Source organism: Lytechinus variegatus, chromosome 10, assembly GCF_018143015.1.
Source record: "Lytechinus variegatus isolate NC3 chromosome 10, Lvar_3.0, whole genome shotgun sequence".
In the NCBI taxonomy this organism is placed as follows: domain Eukaryota; kingdom Metazoa; phylum Echinodermata; class Echinoidea; order Temnopleuroida; family Toxopneustidae; genus Lytechinus; species Lytechinus variegatus.
The window spans coordinates 4569578-4586861 of record NC_054749.1 but is presented as its reverse complement, the minus strand read 5'-3'; the positions used below and the strand labels follow the sequence as shown (position 1 = coordinate 4586861).

General features: G+C 36.1%; 1 long non-coding RNA gene across 1 annotated transcript; it reads right to left on the bottom strand.

The window, feature by feature from the left end:
• Positions 1–8121: 8121 nt before the first annotated feature.
• On the bottom strand, positions 8122–14555 carry LOC121423117. Its single transcript, XR_005971236.1, has 4 exons — positions 14517–14555; positions 11400–11784; positions 9295–9364; positions 8122–8566 (listed from the first exon to the last, which is right to left on the bottom strand). It is a non-coding gene; the product is annotated as an uncharacterized LOC121423117 (long non-coding RNA).
• Between the last annotated feature and the right edge of the window lie 2729 nt (positions 14556–17284).

The window sequence follows — 17284 nt, the reverse complement described above, 5'->3', positions numbered from 1 at the left end:
TATTCAAGAATACAAATCATGCAAATGCATGAAAAAAGATAAGTACAGCAAACTGTTTGAAAATACTCTTTAAAACAAATCTAAAGTATGTTACCAAATTTGAAATCCATTTCATACTTTGAACATATATAAAATATTGAATATCTTCAATTTTTGAAGTTCGCTCTAGTAGAATAAAGCAAAGATGAAGATCCCTGTGCTATATTTATATTTACCTGGGATGTCGCAAAATGGATTGTTATTGAGATGTTCATCTGACTCTTAACTTAATGGTTTTTTGTTTGCAAAAGGAAAGTACTTTGTGGTTGACCATGCTTCCATTTGGATGGATATTTAAGTTTTCAATATTTCCTCTCAAAAAAAAAAGAAAATGCAGTATTGGCCGACTTGGCATAGGAAACTACAATTTTGAAAGTAAGAAGAATTTGCCATTGATTTCAATCCATTTTGCAACATTTTACCAGGTTTAGAATCTGGATGGGAGGTGGGGGCGGGATAGAATGGCTGAGGGTTGCACATTCTATAATGGAATCATTTTTAGTACCAGTGGATAACATTTTATTTGTTTGGCATCACCTGTGCCTGGGAGGAATCACTACGACCCGCAGGTCTCCTACTGATAATGCAATTTCATTCAAAAGAATAGACTGGCAATGAGATTATTGTCAATGTGCAATGCTCAGTTTTTTCCCTTTTTTTGGGGGGGGGGAATCTAAAATAAAGTTACCCTTACTACCCCCAAATCGGCAGTAGGATTATTTTTTTTTTTAAATACCTTTGCTAGCTGCACACAAAAATTACCCCCAGGTAAACAAACCTGTCAAAATGCAGAATAAAATGAGACTACCAATTAAATACACATTTGAGCAAATTCTTCTAAAATCTCAAAAACAAGATTGCATATATATATATATTTTGGTTCGGGCAACGATTTATTTTAGGCCTTACTTGCTGCAAGCCAAAATGTGACAGAATTCTTGGAAGTAATGTACAATTTTCCAATTCGCCAATTTTGCATTTTAACTTATATGCATGCTTAAATATTGCAATTCTTGCGTGCAAGAACAAAAAGGGTCATCCAAATCATAAGGGTTGATAAATTAAACTGAAAAACAAAATGGCATCTAGCAAAAAAATTCATTTTGGTCAAAACTTGGTCAAAATTGAAATTTTTATACAGGAACTATGTCACTTTTGGCTTGCATTACTTGATAAGATGGGGATGGGTGGAGGTTCACAATGGATAAGGGGGAAGGGAGGGGATCACAATGGATAAGGGGGAGGGGTCAAAGGGATCATAAGGGGAAGGGAGGGGGTCACAATGGATAAGGGGAGGGGAGATCACAAAAAGTAAAAAAAAATAGTACGAAAGGCAAGAATTCATTTTCATGAGGCTTTATTAGGCATCTTATAAAAAAATATATAAAAAAAAAATGACCAGCAGCACAGGAGATTCATTCAAGTTTTCGTACCATAGCAGCTAACCTCTTGATTCAATGGAGCGAACCCCTTCCCTCACAAAGTGACCTACAGCCTGATCCGAGCTGGGGTCTCCCAAACAAAACCACTCAATATGTGACATCCTTACCAATAGTCCTATTTTGAAGCATGCAGGGTGGGGCACTGAACACTACCATGCATGACCATGGAGCTAGCAGAGATGGCATGACATACCGCATCCGGAATGTAGGTGCTTTATCTGCAATTTCAATGATACTTTGTGTAGCCACGAATTGTAGACAATGCACTGACTGTTGCTAAGGGAAACAATTGTATTTTCTTATTTTGAATACATTAAATTCTTTTCTTTATGTACCAAATCAATCTGTTGATCTCCTTTGTAGTCTCTTTATTCATCCTCGAACAAAGCCGACACCCCACTTCCTTTGATCTGCTCCCTTTCTCAATACCATCTCCCCTTCCCCTCTTCTCCTCCTTTCTACAGGTTTACCAGTTAATCCATTGACTGTAATCTGTCTCTCCATATCTCCCTGTACTATATATCCCTTTACTGTCAATCTTCCATCATTTCACATAATTTCAACATTTATCACCCATGACTGATATTAAATTGTGCTAAATAATTGCATTATATCAATTATTTTGTGTTGTGGTTCTATTTTCTTTCTTTTTGTTATTTCTTTTCTTTTTTGTTTATTCATTTTTTTTTTTTTTTTGGGGGGGCTGTTTTGTTTATTTTTTGTTGGAGGGGAAGAATTTTCTTTTTAATTTTGCAAATAGAATCCATTTCAATTTTTGGGGGGTCTGTTTTTTTAAATATATTTTTCTTTACTTTTTGTTGGGGGAGGGGAAAAACTTTCTTTTTAATTTTGCAAAGAGAATTGATTACAATTTTGCAAATCAATACACCTCTTTCTGTACATAATGCAATGTATTTCTATGAACCTCATATGAACACTGCATTTTGAAATGGATATTTACAAAGAAGCAAAGTGTTTTTTTCGGTTTTCTATTTTTCTTTGTTTTGTTTTCCCATCATTTTATTCACCATCTCGTACAGGACAGGGACGTAGTCACGGCCGGTACTTCCGAGTCCCGAGGCCGTTGGAGAAATCTTCTCCCATAGATTTTGTACGCGGGATTGAGGCCAAGGCCGGCAAAAAGTGGCCTCGAGGCCGGCCTTGACAATATCCCTGGTAAAGGATCAAATGTGTTGTGTTTGCATACTGTACCCATCACTTATTTTCACACAACTCTGAGAGACAAGGCAAGGCAGTTGAACTGATAAGATATGAGAATCAGGACCTCAACATAGGCCTGTCCTGAGGAAGTGCACTTTATATCCCACAAATGGTTTATAATCCCCTATCAACCATCAACAGTACAATGCATGTATCCTAGTCATGAAGTGCAATGTCAAATTTCAGAGATAGAACCCCTAAAAGTTCTAAAACCTATTCAAGACTGGAAGTAGGAGACCATTTCTTTAGACAAAGAGTCACTGAGAACCATTGTCAAACTTTTGAAACTGTATCCAAGTAAATTTCCAAAACTTGTTCCAGATTGGATGGAAGTAACCATAGGGTCATTAACAGTTGGAACAATCTACTCCTTATGTTCAAACAGAAATTCAAATCTTGGTTGCTAATAAGCTAGAGCACACAATCGTCATCACCACACTTGTTGCTGAGGCTATTCAAGGTATGACAAGACTCTTTCATTGATCACCATGGTCAGGACTCGAAGGATCATTCCGCTCTTGCTCCTTCTGTAATAGGCTACAGCACACAATTGTCCCTGCAACACTCAGATGATGTAAATGAGGCTATTCAAGGTATTCCTTGATCACCATGGTCAGGTCTCGAAGAGTCACTCCGCTCTGGCTCCTTCTCTTAGGATCTGTCACCATCCTTAATGACCACAAATGGTGAATCCCTTACTAGAACCAATTTTATTAGGTATGTCCATGGAGTGAATTAAGCCCAGTAGAGAGCAAACATGAATGTGAAAGACAACAGGATCTACCTAATCAGATATGACAAGTTCCATCAAATGCCTTCCCAAACCTAGCAACCCCTATAACATTCATCCTGCCAAATGCAATTCTCGTTCACTCTGTCCCCTGAGCCTGAGGAAAAACTACCAGACTATGCAATGATTGGAGAGTTGACAATCTGGTTGATGACTACCCCGCCTGACAGACCGGAAGGTGGATGAAAAGTCTGGTATCACCTCATGTCAAGCCTCGGGACCTGGTTGAGAAAATCCAACTTCCCTAGCCTTCCAATTTCTTTTCATTTGCATCAAAATCAAATAAATCTGAGGAAATCGATGGAAAAGACGAGAAATTATCAACTGGACTTCTGGAACTATATCCATCGACAAACAATCAAAGGTGCAGGAGCCTCATAAAGTATAAGCATTTGAATACCCAACCGTTAATGTGCCACTTGTAGATGTTTTGAAGAGTTCCAGATATCATGCCAATGCGTAAGCTGAAAAGAACACCATTCTTCTTTGTCCGACAGTACCTAGGGATTGTCACATTACCACATTCCTTGATGTACAAACATCAAATACAGAGATGTCAATGTAAGCGAAACAAATTTCTGGAAGTGAGCAGCACTTTATATATAGGTCAACAGTTCCTTTCTTCTTTGTGCAGATACACATGGGGAAAAGAATTTGAAGTGCAAACCTGTTCTTGATCGACCATGATCAATGCCACGAGCCCCACAGCCGTCCTTGCCAATAGGAAATTGACAAACGTGAAAGATTCCCATTACAAAAATTGATAAAGGTCAACCAGAAATATTGCAATGGCAAGACCATTGTATAAATAGCTTGGAAAGCAAATCACAACTGCTGGCCAAAAATAAATTTAAATTTGACATTGCACTTCTAAGACTAGATTCAAGACTTACATGTATTGCTGTGACTGAAGAAGCATTTTTCTCTTTGTTTACACATTGTGGGAAAAAAAAATTGAAGCACACAATCCTCATGTTTTTTTATATCTGAAGATGAGTATTGAAAAATAAATTGGGGGCAGACGAACCGATGATGACAGTGAACCTTCATCACATATCTTATCATTCCAACGCGGGCAACTTAAATCTCTACACGTTCTGCGATTACATGATGCATACGCATATACAGTTTTGCACAAACATGAGTTTTATGGTGAATGGGAAATATATTGACTCAAATAGCCTCCAAAATTGACAAGTACAGAAAATGGAATAAATTAATTGCAAAATTCATAATGCTCTAAATGGTTCTGAAATCAATCAAAAAATTAGATCAAAGTCTCTAAATACATATACATTTTCTTGTAAAATAATAGTTTCTTTGTGTTTTTAGCACATTTTTATACCAGTCATGGTAAATATCCTGTTGCAAAGATGTGAAACAAAGATGAATTTAGAGCAGCAGCAAGAGCAGATAGTACAGGGAGATACATAAAGAAAGAAGACAATCAATGGATCAACAGATAATGCAAGTATTGTTGAGGTGAAAAGAGAGAAGTGGAAGCCGAGGGGTAGAGGGTGGGTAATGAGAAAGACATGAGATTATGGAATACGAAAGGGAATGGCTAAATGTACAAGAATAGAGACTACAATAAATATCAACAGATGGGGATTTCATATAATTCCCAACATACTTATCAGATTGCCTATTGGTAGATGGTTTTGAAAGATTTTCATTAAAAGAATTTTGTCCCAAAGATTTAAAATGTCCTGAATTCAAAAAGTGTGAATGAGGCAAAATGTAGATTAAAAGCAACATGTGGGTGAAATTGCTATTTATTTTCAAATTCTTACCCTCATAGTGATAATTGCTGGAAAACCTAATTGCATTGTCTTGCATACTCTAGGCTACACAAAATATCATGGAAATCATCAATAAAGCACTTACATTATGGAAGCTGTATACCATGCACAACTGTGTCCAGTGCCCTCTTCTGCACACAAAACAATAGATCTCTTGGTAATGATGTCACTAATTGAATGATTCTGGAAGGAAGACCCCAACTGAAACCAGACAGAAAGTAATCTTTGTGAGTTCAAGGGCCTACTCCATCAATTAATGAGGTCAACTGCTATGGTCTTCCAACTCGAATGAATCTCCTGTGCTGCTGGTCTTACATTCTTTTCAAGAAAAAAATACAATCATTATTCAAAGTAAGTACATAGTACATACAATCAAACTAAATAGGGCAGGTCCAAGCTATCAGATATTACACACAATATAAGAGACAAATTAAAGGGGTGTTTCACAGAGATTTAAGAGTGACTGAAAATTGCTCTTAATTCCGAGTTGCGTGTCCAATTCAATAGATTACCATATAGGTTGGATCACGCTCATGTCGTATTCTCCGCTGCATATCAATAACACAGTAAACAAAAGATCATGTGTGCATTCACACTGTCTTAACTTAAAACAGTTAGCATGACTTTTAGTTAGATTTACTGTTTGTGAAACACCCCATTCCCAAATTGATTTGCTTCTGTCATAAACTTATGAATTAAAAAAAAACTAATATAGAAATGCTTTCCCAACAGTAAATATTGCTGGGTTTTTTTTTCTTCCTGAGTAATAAAATTCATATGGCTGGCACCATATTACAGAGTCAACAGAAAAGCAAAATCAATGAAAAAAAATATTCGAAAATTTCCAAGTATAGTCATACATACATCATTACACCTATAAATTCTTTGGCTTTGTTTAGTTTTGTGCAACTTCTAAGAAAAACTTGCATTGTCCCCATACAGAGATACAAAGTCACAGAACATTTTGTAAGTACATGTCAGACCTAAAAATACTTCCATCTATAAATTTGATGCAAATTGGGTTAAGAGCCAAAACTTTAATTGATTGGAATAAATTAGTCTGATGTCAATGACCTGATATTCTGACCATACCATGCCGCGTCCTGCAAGGAAGTACAGTTGGGCATTTATTAATTTAAGTTAAATAAAAAATCATTAATTTCCCTAAAATTAGAAATTTAATTCTGTTATGCAGATGATAGTAAAATAATTTTCTATTCTCTAAATTTCGAGATTAGAATAGATATCAAAATTAAAAATTTTAATTTCATGAAATTTCTTGGTGTATAAATGACATAATTATAAAGGACATATCAAAGATATTAATGGAAAAATGAATATTTATATAGGTATTATGTGAAAAATTAGGGGGAGGGGATGTTCCGCGTTAGAGGGGAAATTCATTCTGATAATAAATTGATTTAATTAAAGCAAAATAATGTAAAAATAATTTTCTTTTGGAAGGAGGTATGAAATGATGTGTCCAGAGATATATCTCCCACATGAATGAAATCACTTTATTTTTTTTCAAATGACAATTTTTGGAATGTTTACCACAAGACATATGGGCCCCGTCTTACAAAGATTTGCGATTGATCAAATCAATCACAACTATGGACCACCAGCAAAATCAACATATAAAATGTATATTTATTTTTTTTTAATCCAGATATGAATGTATATCCATAAATTCATTTATTTCTTGACAATTTGGTGTGATCTCCTTTGTTTACAAAGGACATTTTGCAAATACATGTATCCTGAAGAAAAAAATTATGACACTGATGGAACAATCGTAACTCTTTCTAAGACGGCGTCATGGTCTGCGACATCACAAAATCAAAGCTTCAAAAATTCATAATTTTGCAATTTTTTGATAGATTTTAATCAACCTTCATTAATATTTTCCAGTAATTTTCCTTCTTTTGTTAAAACCAACTTATTATCAGAATGAACTTCCCCTCTAACAATTCTACGACAAGTAGATCCAGGGTAAAAAACCAGAGATAAAACACAACAGAGAAAAACTCTGGAAAACCTTTGGATCCACTTTTGCAGAATGAACGAAACATAATAAACACAAATACTAACTTCATTGAGATAAAATTGGAAGGTGACTTAAATTCACACATAACTACTAGGATTGATTACCAAACCATCTAATTCTAAAAACCTAAGCTTCATAAAACTCATTTCCAATCTTGTTGAGACTTAAAGCCTGTGTATAGCTTTGGTAAAGGGTCAATAATGTGATTGATAATCGAATATCATCTAATATGACAGTCTTACTAAAGCGTAGAGACCGTAAGATATTTTTCCAACTGCACTTCTCTGAGAAAATTTCAAATATTCAAATCTTGGATATATAGCGCCCTCTCTCGGCGATGCTTGTTTTAAATTTTAAAAATGAGCATTCAAGCACTTATCTTATAAATTTAGTGATTAGATATCCAAATATTACAGACAAAGAACATATCTTGAAAGTTTCATCCCATTCCATTATTTGGAATAGGATTTGATTGAAAGACAAAAACACACAGATATTTTAATTTGATCGGGTGACCCGATCAAGTTAAATTTCCATGTAAAATCGCAAAATTTATCCTGTAAAACACATTTTCATTTCATATCCTCCACATCATAACTGTTATAGGGCATATCCATTCATATTAGCTAGCAATGAATTGGAATAGTGATAGGTGCATTTTGGTGGATTTACCAAAACTATACACAAGCTTTAATGTAATCCTGCCTTACAGAAACAAAGAGATGTATAGCTTGGACCTGCTCCTTTCACAAAGAAAATCATCATAAAATACTTAAATGGGATCATGATTAACAGTGCATAGGCATGTCAAATATTTGAAACTCAAAGTCTTAGGATAAACTGACATAAAGTTTAAACTGATGCTTGTTCATTAATTTCAATATATGTGACAGCAATCCCCTGTATTATAAAATAGTCAAGAGGAATGCCTATGATGGCAGTCTTGTCTGCATTATGCAAATTAATTTGTGGCAGCAGAGTAGACTTTTGAAAAAAGTTAGAAGCATGAAGTTTTACAAAAGGAGAAAATTCATCTGAGAATACTAAATTTGTTACCTCAAATGACAGTCCCTAGAATAATTTCTATACCATGATTTAGGCTTCAATAACCATGTTTTTACTTGACAATAAGATTGGAAAGCTTTGATCAATCCATTGACTTCTTGGTTCATCTTGGATCAGCTTGCTCCCAGCTGACAGTGAAATCTTTGTGGTACGAGTCCAACTGTAAGAGAAAAATCAATAAAGGAACTTCATAAATTAAAGTTCCTATGTATATACTATTACCATAGACTTATAACAAAATAAAAGAGTGAGAGAAAGGGGGTGGGCAAAACAAATGTTTTTACAGTCTCGAAGAAAACAATTCAAATCATTACAGGACTTTCTATTGATTTAGATTATTCCTACATGTATTTTGTATTGTACCAGACAAAACATGATATAAATAGAGGTAGATGAACACAAATAGATTTGCAAAAAATCATTGTAAATGGAAAAATACTTGTACAAGAAATTTGACTTCACATAAAAGAAATTTGACTTAACTATATATGCAAATGCAATGTTGTAGTATTGTTTGACTTTCAAAAGTTCAGTTTGTCTTATGCAAATATTACGTTGACTTATGAAAGACGTAAAGGGGAACTTCAGGCTGAACATTGTGTGATTTGAACAGAGTAGGTTATTTATTGTAAATCTCATCAAAATCAGACAAATGATAAAATTATGACATTCCAAAGTTTTGGAATATTCAGTGAAATATGCTCATGAATATTGAATAGGTGAGCTGATGATATCCACAGTTTTGATTTTGTTATTTTATGATCATTTTAATCATTTTTTTTTCTTATTTTAATCAAATTTTCATTTCATTTAGATACCATTTTATGCCTGGGGTATCCCTTTAAGATTGACTTAAAGAATTAGGACTTATGTATAAATTTTACTTACAGCTAATAGGTGTCCATAGTTCATCCTTCTTTCTCCTCAATTCTCCAAGGCTTTTCTCCTCATCATTCATCTAAGATACACAAACAAACAAAAAATAGACAAATTGCTTAATGGAATTTCTTTTCTCAAAGTTACCATCATGGTTTATAGAATGGAGAGGGAAATGGCCATAAAAACAAGATTCATTGTCTGGCATTGTATTATTTCAGAAGTTAAGTTTCAAGCCACTCTCAAAATCTAACAATTTTTTAAAACTTTGTGAAGAGCCTAGGGCTGCGTTTATGCGACCACAAGCCAGAATCATCATTTGAATCATGATTCAAACACGAACATGAATCACAATACCATAGGATCATGGTTTAGACGACCTTCATTCCAATGCTATTTCTCCTCGGACTTTGGCCAATCCAGTATTCATCACAATGCGCAGTTTGTCAAAGGAAGTATAAGTCAACGTTTTCGCGCTTGTTTTGACTCTCAAAAAATTGATCTTTTGCTTCCTGAATTCAGTCTATTATACCTTATTTTTCTACTTCCATTCATCTTGTCTGTTTATCAAATTATGGTGCTCAGAAGTCAATTTCAGTGGAGATCCAATTTGATATTCACACCAACTGAGATCATTGTCTGTCCCGTTTGAAGTTATAGACGTGACAAAAAAATGAAAAGTATTCCGGTGGTTTCGGGAGTATTCTGTTCTCCCTCTGATAATGCAAGAAAATATAGAAAGGATTGGGAACATTCAAATCCACCGAAACCATCGTATTAGGCCGGGTTCGGCTAGAATCGGTCCGGTTTGGGTGTCTAGGCAAATCAAAGATGAATGCAATATTGAGCTTAACAATGGAATATCTCTGGTACCCTATGAAGAAAGGTCATCCACTATTGTACAACGCCTACTTAGCTTGTTGTACGCGAGCAAATGGGAGACTGAATGTCAAAAATTTGTACCGTTGCACAAAAGACGTACCATCCAAAATGTACCGTTGCACGGCTATAGGAGATGACGTCACAATACGATTTAATTCACTGCGCTCAGTGAAAATGAAGGTGCAATAAACGTATAAGCCTGCTGGCTAGATGCGCAATGCTGCCCAAGATCATGTGCGCTTGTTGGATTTTGCTTTTTGATTTCAATATTTTTGCTCCCTTTTCATAGATTTACTGCAGGGAAAAACTCTTGTTTTTTCATATTTTCGCTAGATTCCAAAGGGTTGTACAACACAAATAGCAAATATTCTTATTTGTGCAATGGTGCTACATTTCGCATTCGATGAAAGAAACGCTATATTCAATAGAGCATCTTTCTTTCACCTCGTGCGAAATCTCGCACAATTGCACTCATGCCTATTCGCTATTTGTATATTATTACTTTATCTTTAATGACCATTATTCATTAGAAAATTCAATATGGTATGATATTGCACTGCAAGTATTGTACATACATCTTTGGGACTTTGTCAGATTTCAGCACATTGTACACTACAGACTAAAACTGCCTCTTTTAATTGCACACTATGCTTTTCTTTTAGTGCACCACTAAACAACCTGTTTTAAATTGATAATAATTCTAAAAATATTGAATTGAATACATAGTAGCAAGGATAATCTGAACATGGAGGGCATCTGTGTGTGGCTGTGTGATTGCTCCAGTCATTTGAAATTTCAATGTTGATAATCAAACTTCTTATAGCTTCTTTGTGATTAATGGACATGTGTAATAATAATATATGGTATTTATATTGTGCACATATCCACCTTGTTAGGTGTTCAAGGCGCTCCTATATTACCCGGCTAAGCTAGGTGTTCATAGCGCACACAGCTTTTTAAGGAATTACTTCCTACGGATACCCATTTACCTCACCTGGGTTGAGTGTAGCACATTGTGGATCAGTTTCTTGCTGAAGGAAATTATGCCATAGCTGGGATTCGAACCCACGACCCTCTGTTCAAAGTCCGAAGACTAATCCACTGGGTCACAACGCTCAACGAACAGGGAAGTTTGTTCAATCCCATCTCACTTTCATTTGTCTTCCTTTTGCCATTTGGTTCAGATTATTATTAGTGCTCCAGGAAAAATTATACTCGAATTAATCAAAACTGACCTTTATTTCCTCCATTCATTCTCTCACAGTCCTAAGTGGTGGGTCGATGCTGTACACGTTGCTGTAGTTTGATCAGTTCCTCTTGCAGAGATAGAATCCCTCCGTCACTGTGTAGCTGTAGCTTGAATAATTCCTCTTGCTAAGAATCCCTCTGTCCGTTGCGATGGCCCTCCAGGGGCCCATTTCATAAAGACAACTATCGCAAAGTTGCCTTAACTAAACATGGTAACCTTGATTATGATTGGCCGCTCAGCCATGTTGCCATAATGACAAAGTTACGATAGTTCTTGGTTTTTATGAAACGGGTCCCTGGGCTGTAGAGTCCCTCAGCTGGTCTTTCTCCACCTGAATGTGATCCTTCACACCTAATGCAGCCTGACCTTCCCTGTAATATGCAAATGATGCAAACACAAATTACACTTTAAAGTCTTTATAACTTCAACCTTCTTCTGGTATCAAGTTGAATATTCACCTCAGTATAATGGAAGCAGTTTTCAGACCATGGGGGTGTTTCACAAAGATTTAAGTATGACTTAAGTTGCACTTAAAAGCTGACACGTACAGAATATGCAACGCGCAACCTCATTGATCAACACGCAGTAGTGCGCGTCCTCTTCGCATGATCTGACCAATGTGGTGATACCTTTCATACTTCATGCAACTAGATATTTAAGTGCAGCTCTAAGTCATACTTATATCTTTGTGAAACACCCCCCAGAATGCAAGAAACATGTGTTATTTACATCTTCCGAGGTAAATTACACCAAAGAGGAACAACTTCTGTTATCTCAAAAGATATGACTGAGGCAGACGTGCCTGTATTATGCAAATGATGGAAATTAACAGTTTAATACGGAATATATTCAAAGTAAATCATTTCAAAATTTTCAGTTCAATTCAAATTTTATTTCAATCATTCAATCATAAAAATACAGGTATTTACAAATTTGATAATAACATGCCATTGAGAGCCCCTGGAAGTTTTTATTTAAACAAGTGGAATGCCTCTGGCCGTCTCACCTGCATCACGCGATTCAACATAGCAGCATTGCTGACTTTGAAAACTACTATAACTCGCACAAGATGTTCAGTGATACTTGGTTACTCTTATTTCCACGTTTTATGAACTAGACCAATGCACTTACAGAGATAGGATGGTAATTCAACAAATACCCCCAATGTGGCCAAAATTCACTGACCTCACATGACCTTTGACCTTGATCATGTGACCTGAAACTTGCACAGGATATTCAGTGATACTTTATTACTCTTATGTCCAAGTTTCAAAAGTCAGATCAATAAACTTGCAAAGTTATGATGGTAATTCAACAGATACCCCCATTATGGCCAAAGTTCATTGACCTAAAATGCGCACAGGATGTTCAGCTATACTTGATTACTTGATGTCCAAGTTTTATGAACTAGACCAACATACTTTCAAAGTTATGATGGTAATTCAACAAATACCCCCAATTCTGCCAAAGTTTATTGACCCTAAATGACCTTTGACCTTGATCATGTGACCTGAAACTTGCACAGGATGTTCAGTGATACTTGATTACTATTATGTCCAAGTTTCATGAATGAGATCCAAAAACTTTTAAAGTTTTGATTGTAATTCAATAGATACCCCCAAATCGGCCAAAGTTCATTGACCCCAAATGACCTTTGACCTTGGTCATGTGACGTGAAACTCATGCAGGATGTTTGGTGATACTTGATTAACCTTTTGTCCAAGTTTAATGACCTAGGTCCATATATTTCCTAAGTTATGATGACATTTCAAAAACTTAACCTCAGGTTAAGATTTTGATGTTGATTCCCCCAACATGGTCTAAGTTCATTGACCCTAAATGACCTTTGACCTTGGTCATGTGACATGAAACTCTAAGAGGATGTTCAGTAATACTTGATTAACCTTATGGCCAAGTTTCATAAACTAGGTCCATATACTGTAAGTTAAGATGTCATTTCAAAAACTTAACCTCAGGTTAAGATTTGATGTTGACGCCGCCGCCGCCGTCAGAAAAGCGCCTACAGTCTCACTCTGCTACGCAGGTGAGACAAAAACTTGTGGGTCGGGCACCATCCACCAGTAAATTGCAATACAGTCTGTAATTTGCATATTAAAATTGAATATTCATCTTAGTGGAAGGAATTTTCGGACCAGTTTGCTCAAAACATGTGCTATTTACATGTTCCTCAGTGTCTGCTATTAAAGTTGAACATATTTCTTGGGTCTCAACAGATTTGACATCTAGATTTATTTGTATTTCTCTCATGAATCACTGAAAGACTTTATGCAATTAGGACATTTCAAAGTGAAGGTGCTGATGGTACAAAATTTTGATATTATTTGCAATGATGGTTATGATTGATGGCTCTATAAAGCCAACTGCCAAGAAAGGATGGTTGTTTGGCAGCTCCTTGAATACATGTACCTTACACCAAGACACTAATTTCTGCATCATCTTAGTTTAGAACCTTGGCTGCTGTATCACAAGTCACTACAAAGTCAACCCAGTTAATAAAGATACATTGTTCATCTTCCTGGCTATCTATCGTTGGACAGTAAATCCTAAACACTAACTGCACACCTTACCAATAGGTCTATGACCCCAGTTTGAAAATTACACCATGAGCATCTTTTAAGATGGATCCCGGGATAGCTTTGAAGCTACTGAAAAGCTTTGAAGCTACTGAAAGGGCTTACTCTTCAAGGTTCAAGATACTGGCGCATTACAAATGTTCATTTTATTATTATTATCATTATTATTATAGAAATAAGAACATTTCAAATATTCTCAATATTGATCTTATTTGAGGTTCAAGATAAATATAAGAATACCAATACAAAGATACTAATATCTACACATTTTTGTTTAGTTTGCAATTATGTCCATAATTGACTAAAAATTGTTGCTAATCATACCATTACGAGACATCATGATTCTGAACTGAATTAAATTTTGTCTATGAATAGAAATGAAATAGCAATAAATTTCAATCTTTTAGTATTCTTATAACCATATAGAGCTTTGCACTTAAGTTTTCTCCATGATTTAATCTTTCCGTTAATTGTTATAATGCATGTGTATTGATATGCGGTGCACTCACCTCTGTCCTTCTACCTCACGGTTGATAGATGTAATCATACCTTCCCGTATATTAAGCAATGGATAGGTAACAGTAAGTTGAGAAAACTTCCACCCACCTCTGTTCATCCAGCTCTGAATTGATAGCTGTAATCATCGCATCCCCTTGATCACTAGACTTGAATAGCTCCTGCACGCTCTGTCCCTTCTCCTTCTTAGTCTCCTTACATGAGGCTAAGGTGGAATGCATGCGATTTCTCTGCTTCATCTGCGCTGGGAACTGGACTACCTGCGCTTGCATCTTGCTCACTGTATCTTCCTTATTCAGGCTAGACAGCTTAAGCTTGTCCTGGAGAAAAGAAAGAGAGAAAGTCAGAAAAATGGCTTTTATTGCTACAATATCCTGGTCCTAGAGACAGTTTGCCAATTTCTAAAAGAAACCAACATTCTTCCCTCCACCTATCCCCTTTATCAAGCAATGGATAGTCAACAGTTAAGTTGAAAGCATAGACAACTGCTCAGAAATTAAAAAGATTTCAGGAGAAGGTATCTTTATAGGCCTACTTGCATACAGAGGCATTTGCATTTGTATCATGACTTAATTGGCCACTTAACTCAAAAGGACATTCTGAAAGGCAAGATTTTGTATCTTTTTGTAGATTCAACATTCCTTCTTTATCTCAGGACTTCAATGTCGGGCATTTCTCTTTCGGATGTGGAGCCGATATTCTAACGCATGTCAACTAAGTTAGACATTCCCAACAGACACACAATTGTGTACAATTATGCCTTGTTTGTTTAAATTGATAGGCATTCATCAAGTTGGAAGATTCTTTTATATCGGCCATTATTGATAAATACTTGGAATATTTTAACCATTACTTCAGCAACAACCAACCCCCGGTAGGTGGCACCGGTCCAGGGCCAGTAGGTGGGGCCGTTAACTGCATGTGAGTTTCTGTACTAACCATGTACATCAGCAAGGGGCGGCGTAACATGATTAGGCTACGCGTTAACTTATTAAAACTTTCATTGAGCCATGTTAAACAATCAACCAGTGGTAAGTGATGATTCGATTGGTCTGTTTTTGCTTTGGTAGATTAGGGGGCTGACCATAGGGCGGTCTTTAGAAATTATACACCAATGGTAGGTCATTTACATAGATTTGTGAATAAATTCTTATCATCAAATCTACATGTACTCTCTGGTAAGTAGATCAATATCGTTCACTCCCTATTTGGCTTAAAATGAATTAGGCCTATGATTATTTTGAGAGAAAGGCGGCCAAACATGGATACTGATCAATAGCCAACAACTTCAAGGAAGCAAGTCGGATGGTATCACCAGCATACCCCGCCAACTCATAGTCTCAACTGGGAGGATTTCCAGAACCAATGGGTTCTGTCTGACTTCTTTAGGAAAGACAGTTCAGTATGGATTCCATGGCTCATCCACCAAAGAATCCTTCATGGCAGAGGAGGGCTACCATGCCAGAAAGTGATTTACGAGAGTGTGGCAACAGAAAACGCCACATTATACAAGGTAAAATGTGATCGGACACCACAAAAGCAACTGGGTGGTCTGACCTGGCGATGTAGGAAAAATAGCAACCATGAAACATCGGTCAGGATATCATCTTTTTTCAGTAAAATGCATCATACAATTCCAGATGTCTTGATGTTCATCATACATTTTCTTGATAGTCATCTGCTTAAAGTATGTGAACAGAAAGGTGGAATAGCGTATTCCACAGCATGCACTTGGGCGCAGTACTTGCGGGATTTATTTGTTCAATGGAGGAAGTGGTAATGGAAGGTTACCACTACTTTCTCTCATCGAGTCACAATGCACTTATTGGTCTTCAAAGGGGACGAAAGCTCTTCACTGGGCGACTACATAAACAAGCAAAGAATTTGATGGTAAGCAAAGCAATATCGTGTTGTTGTTTTTTCAGAAAATCCCAACCATGTTTACAGATTGGGAATTTATTTTCTTTTATTAATCTCTCTCTCTCTCTTTCACAGGAATGATATCAATTGCACATACAATAATAAAATAAGATCAATCCAACTTTTTTTTTTGTCGATTTTTTTTTAAACAGAATTATATTCACAACCCATGAGGGCACCCATTCAGATAGATTCTTAGAAGAGGTATCAAATGCTCAATTGACCGCCATCGTAGTAGATGAGGTTCATGCAGTTTCGATATAGTAATAGCAACCATGAGACATCAGTCAGGATATCATCTTTCTTCAGTAAAATGCATCATACAATTACAGATGTCTTGATGTTCATCGATAGGTCTTTGCCAATCCCCTACATCCACTGCATGTTGGTTTCGCCCTTTTCTTTTGTCATTATATTGATTTTCAATTGATTGATTGATTTTATCATTATTTATGTAATTATTGTATGTGTTGTACCTTTTAAATGGATGTGAATAAAGTGAATTTGAAATTCATAAATTTCCTTGATGTTCATCTGCTTAAAGCATGTGCCCAGAAAGCTGGAACAGTGTATTCAACAGCATCCACTCGGGCTCAGTACTTGCGCGATTTATTTGTTCAATGGATATGTGAGGAAGTGGTAATGGGAGGATACCAAGTTCCTGGTATCATAGAAATTGATGAAAGCATCTTTAGCTGAAAGATTAGGTATCATCGCCGTAACCCAAGAGGCCAAAAAAGAATTTGGGTTGTCGGACTGGTAGAGAGAAATTCTGGGAAATGCATATCCCGTACAGAACCGGTGCACTGAAACACTAATGATGATCATCTGGCGTAATGTT